Source organism: Hippopotamus amphibius, chromosome 16, assembly GCF_030028045.1.
Source record: "Hippopotamus amphibius kiboko isolate mHipAmp2 chromosome 16, mHipAmp2.hap2, whole genome shotgun sequence".
NCBI classification, from domain to species: Eukaryota; Metazoa; Chordata; class Mammalia; order Artiodactyla; family Hippopotamidae; genus Hippopotamus; species Hippopotamus amphibius.
The window spans coordinates 28,910,663-28,921,410 of record NC_080201.1 but is presented as its reverse complement, the minus strand read 5'-3'; the positions used below and the strand labels follow the sequence as shown (position 1 = coordinate 28,921,410).

Below are 10,748 nucleotides of genomic sequence, written 5' to 3'. Positions count from 1 at the left end.
CCCTCACAGGCCAGCCCCCCACCCCCCGTCCCCATCCACGGTGGGTGTAGGCCCGCTAGCACCGGTACCCTGCCCTGAAGGATCGCCCTTAACTGATAGCCGTGCCCCTCCTCCACCCCGTGGGCATGGCCCATAGCCAGTGATGGCGGATGTGACAGATGTGGGCAGGGGAACAGCCCAGCCCGCTTGCCTCTTGGCAGGACAAGCTCTGGAGTGTGGTTCACATCCCGGAGCTCTCCCGTGGTTAGGCTAAAGCTGGACTGTTTCTGAAACCGCATCTTTGCTTAACTTCTTTCCCCACCCCGTCCTGGTTTCCTTTCCACCTTAAGAAATAACTTCGACAGATGCCCCTGTCTTGAGCTCCGGCCTGATCTAGAACATCCCCATTTTACCTATGAGGACACTAGGAACCAAGCCGTGGAGTAACCAGACCAAAGCCACACAGCTGGTAACTAGTAGAGACTCAAATCCAGGGCCCCGGTGCTAAAGCCTTTGCCCTTATCCGGAATCAGGCATCTCCACCCGCCCCGCCCTGGAGGTGTTCCCAGCTGCTGAAGGAAGGGCGGGCCAAGAGGAAATGACGGTGCAGAGTGAGAAGACCTGCTGTGGAGGAGAAAGGACAGATTGCTAAGGAGGGAAGCCCAGTGGTGGGGGCACGACTCGGTCCGGTAAGGCAGCCAGGAAGACTTCCCTGAGAAGGGAGCAAGAGTCGATGGGAGACTTCCCTGGTGGTGCAGTGGTTAAGAATCTGCCTGCCTATGCAGGGGACATGGGTTCGATCCCTGGCCCAGAAAGATCCCACATGCCTTGTGAGCAGCTAAGCCCATGCGCCACAGCTACTAAAGCCTGCTTGCTTAGAGCATGGGCTCTGCAATAAGAGAAGCCACCACAATGAGAAGCCTGTGCACCACAATGAAGAGCAGCCCCCGCTCTCTGCAACTAGAGAAAGCCCGTGTGCAGCAACGAAGACCCAACACAGCCAATAAATAAATAAATTTATTAAAAAAAGAAAAAAAAGTCGACGGGAGCTGGGTCCAGAAGGAGAAGGAGGAGTTTGCAAGATGGGAAAAAAGGGAAGGGCGTTGGAGGCAGTGCAGGGCATGTGTGCAAGGCAGGGAGCTGTGGAAAAGGATGGTGGAGCAGGTATGGGAGGACCACTTCCGTGGGAGCGTGGTCACATGGAGGGCAGCAGGGGTGGTGTGAGAGGGCCTGGAGGTGGCCAGGACCCAGACGGTGAAGAACCATTTGTTTAGTCATCCTTTGAGCCTCTCTCGGGCACCTGATGGGGACCTGCTCTGTGGAAGTCATACTGACGTGGTGCCACTTCGTCCTGCAGTGGTGGGAAACCATAAGAGGTTTAGACAGAAATGAGGCCAGACCAGAGCTGCGTTTTAGAGACAGCTCTGGCCAGAGGAGTGTGTGCTGGCGTGTATGCTCGTGTGCATGCGTGTGGACGTGTGCGTGCATGTGGACTGGAGGTGGGGGGGTCTCCAGGAGCAGGGAGTGGCAAGGGCAAAGGCCCTGGGACTGGGGCAAAGGAACTGGCTGTGTTTCCTCCCCTCCCTCCCCTAACCCCCACAGGAGTGGCCCTCCCCGGAGAGCAGGAGAGATTCCCCAAGAGCACAGAGAGGAGGACTGCGGAAGGGGCTGTCTGTATAAAACTGAAGCCAGGCTGGAGTGATCCTCCCATGCCCACCCCTCAGTGAGACCAGCACCCCGATGAGGCCCCCCTGCCCTTTCCCCTCTTGCTGTCCGGACCTGGAGAGGCAGGAGCACCCGACCGCAAACGCAGATGCCTGCATTCCCTTGGGGGGCCGACTGTTTCTGACTGTGTGATGCTGTGCGTTTCACTGCGTCTCGCTGAGCCCCATGTTTGATCACCCTGTCACAAGAATGTACTGGTGATTTTTAGAGGTAACACTTTTTTTAGTCAGAAATCCCTGTGCTAAAATGCAAACACGAAGGCTTGAGAGTTTCTTGAGGTTTATTTTCTTTGTTTTACTAGCAGCACTCTGCTATCCTGCTTTCTGTAGAACAGTAATAAAATGTTATCCATTTGGGTAACATGAACCCATAAATTTAACATCATTTAAAAATTTTTATTTACATTTAAGAACTGCTAACCGTGCCTGGAGAAATTGATAGAAGCACGATGACTAAGAATGTCTCTCTCACTCTTTGATAGCTACCCCAAACCACATAAATATGAACATAGGAGATTTGAATGACAACCAGTATAGGTGAGGTAAAAGACATATTCGATTTTTTAAAAATCTTGTTTAGATAATACGTGCATATAACATAAAATTCTAAAAGTTCCCCTCCCTGGGGACAATTACTATTGTGAGTTTCTTCCAGAAATATTCTTGTATTTAGAAGCATACACATTTATTTTTGTCCTTTATACAAATGCAGCACAGGTACCCTATTCTGCCCTTGACCTTTATTTAAAATGTGATATGTCATCTTCCATATCATTCCACATAGTTCTGCCTCTTTCTTTTTAATGGCTGCATACGATTTCATTGCATGGATGTGCCATAATTTTTTTTTTTTTTTTTTTTTGGCTGTGTGGCTTGCGGGATCTTAGTTCCCGGACCAGGGATTGAACCTGTGCCTTTGGCAGTGAAAGCGTGGAGTCCTAACCACTGGACCGCCAGGGAAGTCCCAGGACCTTGTTGTTTATCTGTTCTTCTAGTACTTCATGGCTTAACTTTTTACATTTAAATTTTGACTCCAGCTAGACTTTATTTTGGTATAATTTGTGAGACAGAAATGTATCTTTATTGAAAAAAAGTATCTTTTAAATGTTCAAGGAATATTTTTAAATTTCTCATATACCAAGCCAAAAAGGGAAATTGCTACATATTCCCCAAAGCAGAAATTATATAGGATCTATTCTTTGTACAGTACAGTAAAGTAAAAAATTAATGAAAAAGATTTTTAAAAGAACTCACCCCTCTATTAAATGACTCAGTGCCAAATTATAATCTACTAGTAATCCAATATAAGTTTGCTATAAACAATATCAATTTATGGAAATTGGCCTGAAGTGTTCTCTTTTATTATCCTTTAAAAGGGAAAAACTCAAAATGGCCTAAGCCATACAGCTCAGACGTTTAAAGTATAACAAACAGTCTCAGTAAATCAGCAGAAAGAAATAAGAATCTAAAAACAAAAATTATAAAACTAGAGAAGGGAAAATTCTACAGAATTGATGAAAGAAAACAAAAGTTTGTTTTTAAACATGAGAGATACCGAGATACCAACGGGTGGCAAATTCAATAAGGAGAAAAAGATAAAGTAAAAGAAACTAAATTAAGGGCAGAAATGTGACATTTAAAAGTACAAAAGGGAATTCCCTGGCAATCCAGGGGTTAGGACTCAGCGCTCTCACTGCCCGAGGGCTGGGTTCAGTCCCTGGTTGGGGAACTAAAATCCTGCAAACTGCGCAGTGCAGCCAAAAAAAAAAAGGTACAAGAAAAATATTATATACAACTGTGTGCTGCCTACTAAGTTTGAACATTCTGGATGAACTAAGCACATTTCTCAAAAAAGCCCATAAATTGACAAAAGTTAATCTAAGAATAAGTGGAAAACAACCACATGATGAGGGAAATGTTAAAGTTATCACATCTGATTTTTTTTTTAAACTGTTCAAACCACTTGATAATGTTAAGAACTTTGGCTTTTCCTCAGGGTGAGATAGGAAGGGGCAAAGGTATGTGGGCCGCGTTTTAACTTGACCATCTAACTCTCTGTGGAGGATGTTGTGGGGGAGCCTCCTGGCGCAGGATTCCAGGTGAGAGATGGTGGTGCCAGGTCTAGGTAGCAGTGGAGGCAGTAAGATTCTGTAATACGCTTGGAAAAATTAAGCCATCTTTGGCCTGAGCTTGAGGAAGCTTGAGGCCACCCTTATCTGAAATGGGGAAGGTGGGAGGGGATGGGAGGGGGCTGTTTGGGAGGGGAGATGAGGAGCTCAGTCTTGGATCTGGAATTTTTTTTTTTTTTTTGGCATGCGACATCTTAGTTCCCCAACCAAGGATCGAACTTGTGCCCCCTGCAGTGGAAGCCCAGAGTCATAACCACTGGACCACCAGGGAAGTCCCTAGAAGTTTTTAAATGTAGAGGAGGCGTCCAAGAGGAGTAGCTGTGAGAATTCAAATAGATAAAGCCTATAGGCACTTGCCTGGCATTTAGCACATATTCATTACATTATCTGTTCAACTTTTTCAACCACCTTCCCCGTGAAATTGTAGTTTTGTCTCTGTAACACACACAAAAATGTTAAACGAAAAGTAGAATAAAGTATTTCCTCGATATGTATGAATTACTTTTTAAGTTGAGTTTTCAGTCTCTGTCATACTTAATACAGGTATTTATCCTCACTTATGCCTTCCTAATTCTGTTTTCATTTTAGCATTTCACATTATGCAGGGAACTTCCATTCATGTGGGCATCACTGATAGTTTCTTGTGCTTACACATCATCGTGAATTTCTCTTCTTCACACACTGGGGAAATGTCTATTCTAGTTTTTAATGTGAACGTTTTATGACTTTGAAAAAAACTGAAATGCACCTGTTGAGAAGTTTAAATGGTACAAAGTGGTCCAAAAGAGTATGGTCGTCCCTCTGTATCCCTATCCTCAGATGCCCTAGTCCCTTAGATATAAAATGGCGCAGTACAGTCGGCCCTCCGCACCCTCAGGTTCCACATTTGCAGATTCAAATCTGCAGATGCAGAACCCGCAGATACAGAGAGCGAACTGTACAGTGTAAAGGGCTCTCCTTTGCCTGCGTCCCCCAGGTCCCCTCCCCAGACACAATCCTGTCACCAGTTTCTTGTGTAACCCTAGAATTTGTCTCTATGTATGCAAACACACACAGCACATTTAAAACATACAGCTGCCATAGCTTTTAAAAGTTGAATTCACTTCCTAGTATACTTTGGAGCTTTTTTCCGCTTAGCAAACTTTTGCTGTTCATCCATGTTGCAGTGTATATTGTTACTTTGTTCCTTTTTATTGCTAAATAACATTCTATTGTATAGATATACCATATTTTGCTTATTCATTTGTGACTTTTTGAACATTTGGACTGTTTTCACTTTTTGGCTATTAGGGATGATAAACATTTGTGTACATGTATATTTTCATTTCTCTTGGGTATAAACCTAGGAGTAGAAAATTGCTGGGTTAAAACTCTGTTCAACATTTTAAGAAATCGGCAAACTTTTTCAAAGTGGCCGCACCATTTTGCATTCCCACCAGCAGTGGATAAGGGTTCCTGTTTTTCCGTATCCTCATTGGCACTTGCATTGTCTTCTCTTTCATTATAGACAGTCGATAGGGGTGTGCAGTGGTATCAGGTTGTGGTTTTAGTTTGCCCATACAGAAAATTTTAATTTAGTTACTTAGTTAAAAAATAATTCTTAAAAACAAAAGGAAATTCCCTGGTGGTCCAGTGGTTAGGACTCCTCGCTGTCACTGCCGAGGGCCTAGGTTCAATCCCTGGTCAGGGGAACTGAGATCCCACAAGCCGCATGGCACGGCACAGCTAATAATAATAATAATAATTCTTTCCATTTAAAACACTTGTATTACTTTGTTTTAATACTATGTATTTTTCCATATTTTTTCCCTCAATACCATTGATTAAATAGTGAGTTTTAAGTGAGTGTGAAGCTAATTTGAACTCTATTTCATTCCTTAGGTCAGTTTGTTTTGTTTTTAATCTGGTACTATCAACTTTTAATGACCGTTAACTTTATAAAATGCTGTTGTTTGGAAGCCTCTCCATTATTGCCTGCCTCTCCCAATAGATAGTCTTTGATATAATTGCCTTCATTTTTTTCTTTTTATCTAATTCTAATTCTAAGTGTTTATTATGAATAGTTAAGACATACAAACCCTTGTCATATCTACCATTTTTTTTTTGTCTAAATGACTGTTATTATAATTTGACCAATTTCTTGGAAATGTCCTACTGTAATGTATTTAAGGCATTGCCTTAAATATGCCTATTAACTTAGAGGGCTTTTCTCTTTCACTTTCTGTAATCACAAGCAGGCTTGTCTTAGTCTGTTATAGCAGTTCTGGCTGTTATAAAAGAGTACCATAGACTGGGTGGCTTACACAACACACATTTATTTCTCACAGTTCTGGAGGCTCGTAAGTCCAAGGTCAAGGTACCAACAGATTCGGTGTCCAGTGGGGACCCTCTTCCTGATTTGCAGGTGGCTGCCGCCTCCTTTTATCCTCCTCACATGGCAGTGAGAGAGAGAGAGAGGAGGCTCATCTCTCCTGCCTTTCCTTGTAAGGGCACTAAACCCATCATGACGGCTCCATCCTCATGACCTAATTACCTCCCAAATGTTGCATCTCCAAATACCATTACACTGCAGATTTAAGCTTCATCACATAAACCTGGGGGGAACACAACATTCAGTCCCTAGTAAGGCTTTATCTCCATATCTTCATGCTTCTCTCCATTTCTTCTGTTAGAATTTGACAGTTTTCTTTAAAAAACAAACAAAGAAACAAACAAACAAAAACATATTATTACTCTAGTACCTCTTCAACAGGCCATGTATTTTTTTTTCCTTATTTCTAACTATAGTACTTATCTTGGTTATATTAGAATGTGCTCTAAGTACAGTTGATGTACAATGTTGGGTTAATTTCTGCTATACAGCAAAGTGATTCAAATATATATTTATCTATGTATATATCTTTTTCATGTTCTTTTCCATTGTGGTTTATTATAGGATATTGAATATAGTTCCCTGTGCTATACGGTAGGACCTTGTTTGTTTATCCGCTCTATACATAATAGCCTGCATCTGATAATCCCAAACTCCCCCACCGCCTTCCCCACCCTTGGCAACCACAAGTCTGTTCTCTGTGAGTCTGTTTCATAGAAAAGTTCATTTGTGTCATATTTTAGATTCCACATATAAGTGATATCACATGGTGTTTGTCTTTTTCTTTCTGACCTACTTTTCTTAGTATGATAATCTCTAATTCTATTCACACTGCTGGAAATGGCACCATTTCATTCTTTTTTATGGCTGAGTAGTATTCCATATGGTTGTATGAGCTGTTTGTATATTTTAGAAATTTAGCGGTTTGTATATTTTTTGTGTGTGTATATATGTATATATATATATATACACACACGCACACCACATCTTCTTCATTCATCTGTCGTGGACATTTAGGTTGTTTCCGTGTCTTGGCTATTGCAAATAGTACTGCAATGAACATAGGGGTGCATGTATCTTTTCAAATTATAATTTTGTCTGGGTATATGCCAGGGAGTGGGGTTGCTGGATCATATGGCAACTCTATTTTTAGTTTTTTGAGGAACCTCCATACTGTTTTCCATAGTGGCTGTACCAGTTTACAACAGTGTAGAAGGATTCCCTTTTCTCCACACCCTCTCCAGCATTTATTTGTAGACTTTTTCATGATGGCCATGCTGACCAATGTGAGGTGGTACCTCATTGTAGTTTTGATTTGCATTTCTCTAATAATTAGTGATGTTGAGCATCTTTTCATGTGCCTATTGGCCATCTGTGTGTCTTCTTTGGAGAAATGTCTATTTAGGTCTTCTGCCCATTTTTTGATTGGCTTGTTTGTTTTTTGTTGTTGTTGGGTTGTATGAGCTGTTTGTATGTTTTGGAAATTAAGCCTTTGTGCATTGCATTATTTGCAAATATTTTCTCCTAGTCCGTAGGTTGTCTTTTTGTTTTGTTTATGGTTTCTTTTGCTGTGCAAAAGCTTGTAAGTTTGATTAGGTCTCATTTGCTTATTTTTGCTTTTATTTCCATTGCCTTGGGAGACTGACCTAAGAAAATATTGGTACGATATATGTCAGAGAATATTTTGCCTATGTTCTCTTCTAGGAGTTTTATGGTGTCATGTCTTTTTTTTAAAGTTTTTTTTTTTTTTAATGTGGACCATTTTTAAAGTCTTTATTGAATTTGTTACAATATTGCTTCTGTGTTGTTTCTTTTTCAATGTTTTGGTTTTTTGGCAGCGAGATATGTGGGATCTTATCTCCTCTACCAGAGATTGAACCCGCACCCCCTGTGTTGCAAGGTGAAATTTTAACCACAGGACCGCCATAGAAGTCCCATATGGTGTCATGTCTTATTTTTAAGTCTTTAAGCCATTTTGACTTTATTGTGTGTATGGGGTGAGGGTGTGTTTTAACTTCATTGATTCACATGCAGCTGTCCAACTTTTCCAGCACCACTTGCTGAAGAGGCTTTTTTTTCCCCATTGTATATTCTTGCCTCCTTTGTCAAAGATTAATTGACCCTAGGTGTGTAAGTTTATTTCTGGGCTCTCCATAGAACGTGCCTTCTTGATGTGGATTAATCTGAAGTCTGGAACTTTGTTGTTACATTCCTCATACTTTGTAGATAATCAGTGCACACTCTGATCTTTTGTCTTTCTTCCGTTCTTCCTCCAGTGTACTTTTTAGCCATCTTTTCTCTTGTCTGTTCCATATTGTTAGACAAGATCTCTAAAGCTGTGTTACGTAGGCATTTGTGCCAGAGTGTCATGTTATTTTATTTTTTATTGAGATGTAGTTGATATTATATGTTACAGATGTACAGCATAGTGAGTCACAATTTTTAAAGGTTATACTCCATTTATAGTTATTATAAAATATCAGAGCATCATTTTATTGTCCTCTTGGTGAGACAGTGATCAATGCCTCTGGGTTTTCTCATTAAGAAAGATGTTTTCTCTCTATTATTTAAAAACTTCTTTATGGTGTGTTAAGAGAGACGCCTGCACATTCTAACCTCTTTGGAGTTTTATTAGGAAAGGAAGCTGACTTCTGTGGTAAGGATTATTGCATTTTCAGCCAATGAATTAGCTGTAATAATTCTGCTGAGTTTGAGGGGCATGCGGTGACGTCACAAGTCACTGTAGGGGGAATATTCAAGTTGGAGGAGGAAGGGGGCATCCTTTGGGCCAGATGTGGCAAGAGGTGACACAGGGGAGGGTTGGGCTGTGCACAGTCCAGGGACAAAAACAGTCTTGGTTGGGGAAAAACGAGATCTGCACATGGAGATGAGGAGACTTTCTGGGTCGATGTCCTTAGCGGTGTCAGGGGTAAGGGTCAGCTCCTTCTTTACAGAATTCCTCTTGGAACTAGGAATAATGATGGAAAGAGCACCCTGTCTTCTCTCTCTTAGGGGCCTTCCTATGGAAAGAACTTGAAAATCCATCTCAGGGACTTGGCTCAGAAACCCATGAGACCCTCTCTGTGGACATCCTAGAACATCTGCAATGAACCAGGGAGCCAGGTAAGTGATCATTCCCCTTCACCTCCTCTCTTTCCCTCCCATCCACTCCTTCGTCCCCTGCCTTACTACTGCCTAGACTGCTCCCTTCCCAGATTGACTTTCCTGGACTGTCCCCAATATAGCAGTTACCCTTAGTCACCCTTCAGCATGAGAGTGAAAATCATTAGACACAGAATATCAGCAAGAGCCTGTGACAGCTTCTACCCATTTCATGGATGGTGTGACCAAGGCCCAGATAGGGAAGAGATTTGCACATATTAAGAGTGTATCAATTAATGGGCTTCCCTGGTGGTGCAGTGGTTAAGAATCCGCCTGCTAACGCAGGGGACGTGGGTTCGAGCCCTGGTCCGGGAAGATCCCACATGCTGCGGAGCAACTAAGCCCGTGCACTAAGTTGTGGCCTGTGCTCTAGAGCACACAAGCCACAACTACTGAGCCCACAAGCTGCAACTACTGAACTTAGAGCTGCAACATGCACTTAGAGGCCGTGCTCCACAACGAGAGAAGCTACCACAGTAAGAAGCCTGAGCACTGCAGTGAAGAGTAGCCCCTGCTCTCTGTAACTACAGAAGACCCATGCACAGCAACGAAGACCCAATGTAGCCAATAAATTAGGTAAACAAACAAACAAACAAATAAATAAAAGAGAGTGTATCAGTTAAGATAGGCTAGTGTATGCTACAGTAACAACCAACCTCCAAAGTCCCTGTGGCTTATGACAACAAACGTTATTTCCTGCTCCCAGTTCTTGTCTAATATGAATTGACTGGGACCTCTAGTCCACGTTATCCTCTTTCCTGGACCCAGGCTAAAGGAGCAGCCAAGATCTGGAATACGTCTGGCCTCTGTGGTAGAAGAGAAGAGAGAACAAGGTGAATCACACATTGGCTCTTAAAACTTCTGCACAGGGACTCCCTTAGTGGTCCAGTGGTTAAGAATCCGCCTTCCAATGCAGGGGATGTGGTTTCAATTCCTGGTCGGGAAACTAAGATCCCACATACCATGGGACAACTAAGCCCCTGTGCCACAACTACTGAGCCCACCCACCGCAACTAGAGAGAAGCCCGAGTACCACAGTGAAGATCCCGCATACCACAACTAAGACCCGATGCAGCTAATTAATTAATCAATTAATTAAAAAAAGAAAACTTCTGCACATACATGACACGGGTCATTCTTTAGCCTATTTCATTGGCCAAAGCAAGTTTCGTGGCCATGCCCAGTTTCAAAGAGGCAGGGAGATGCAATCCCACCAAAGGCCTAGAAAGAGGAGAAAGTGAGTATCTGTGAACAGCCCTACTGCCTGTCACAGAGAATTCAGTACAGAGCTGGGACAGGGACGCCAGTCTCCTAACTCCGGGGCTCAAGATCTTTTTACTATAATCCTCTGTCTCCAAGGCTATTTCCCACAGACTTTCATAA

At 42.6% G+C, this 10,748-nt stretch overlaps 1 protein-coding gene across 1 annotated transcript in view; it reads left to right on the top strand.

Annotated features, from left to right (window-relative positions):
* Positions 1 to 522: 522 nt before the first annotated feature.
* Positions 523 to 10,748, top strand: part of NLRC5 (NLR family CARD domain containing 5) — a 68,280-nt gene continuing 58,054 nt past the window's right edge. Inside the window, exons 1-2 of the mRNA XM_057712168.1 lie at positions 523 to 668; positions 9,216 to 9,326. The gene's annotated coding sequence lies outside the window, so the exon portion shown is untranslated. The remainder of the gene's footprint in view (positions 669 to 9,215; positions 9,327 to 10,748) is intronic.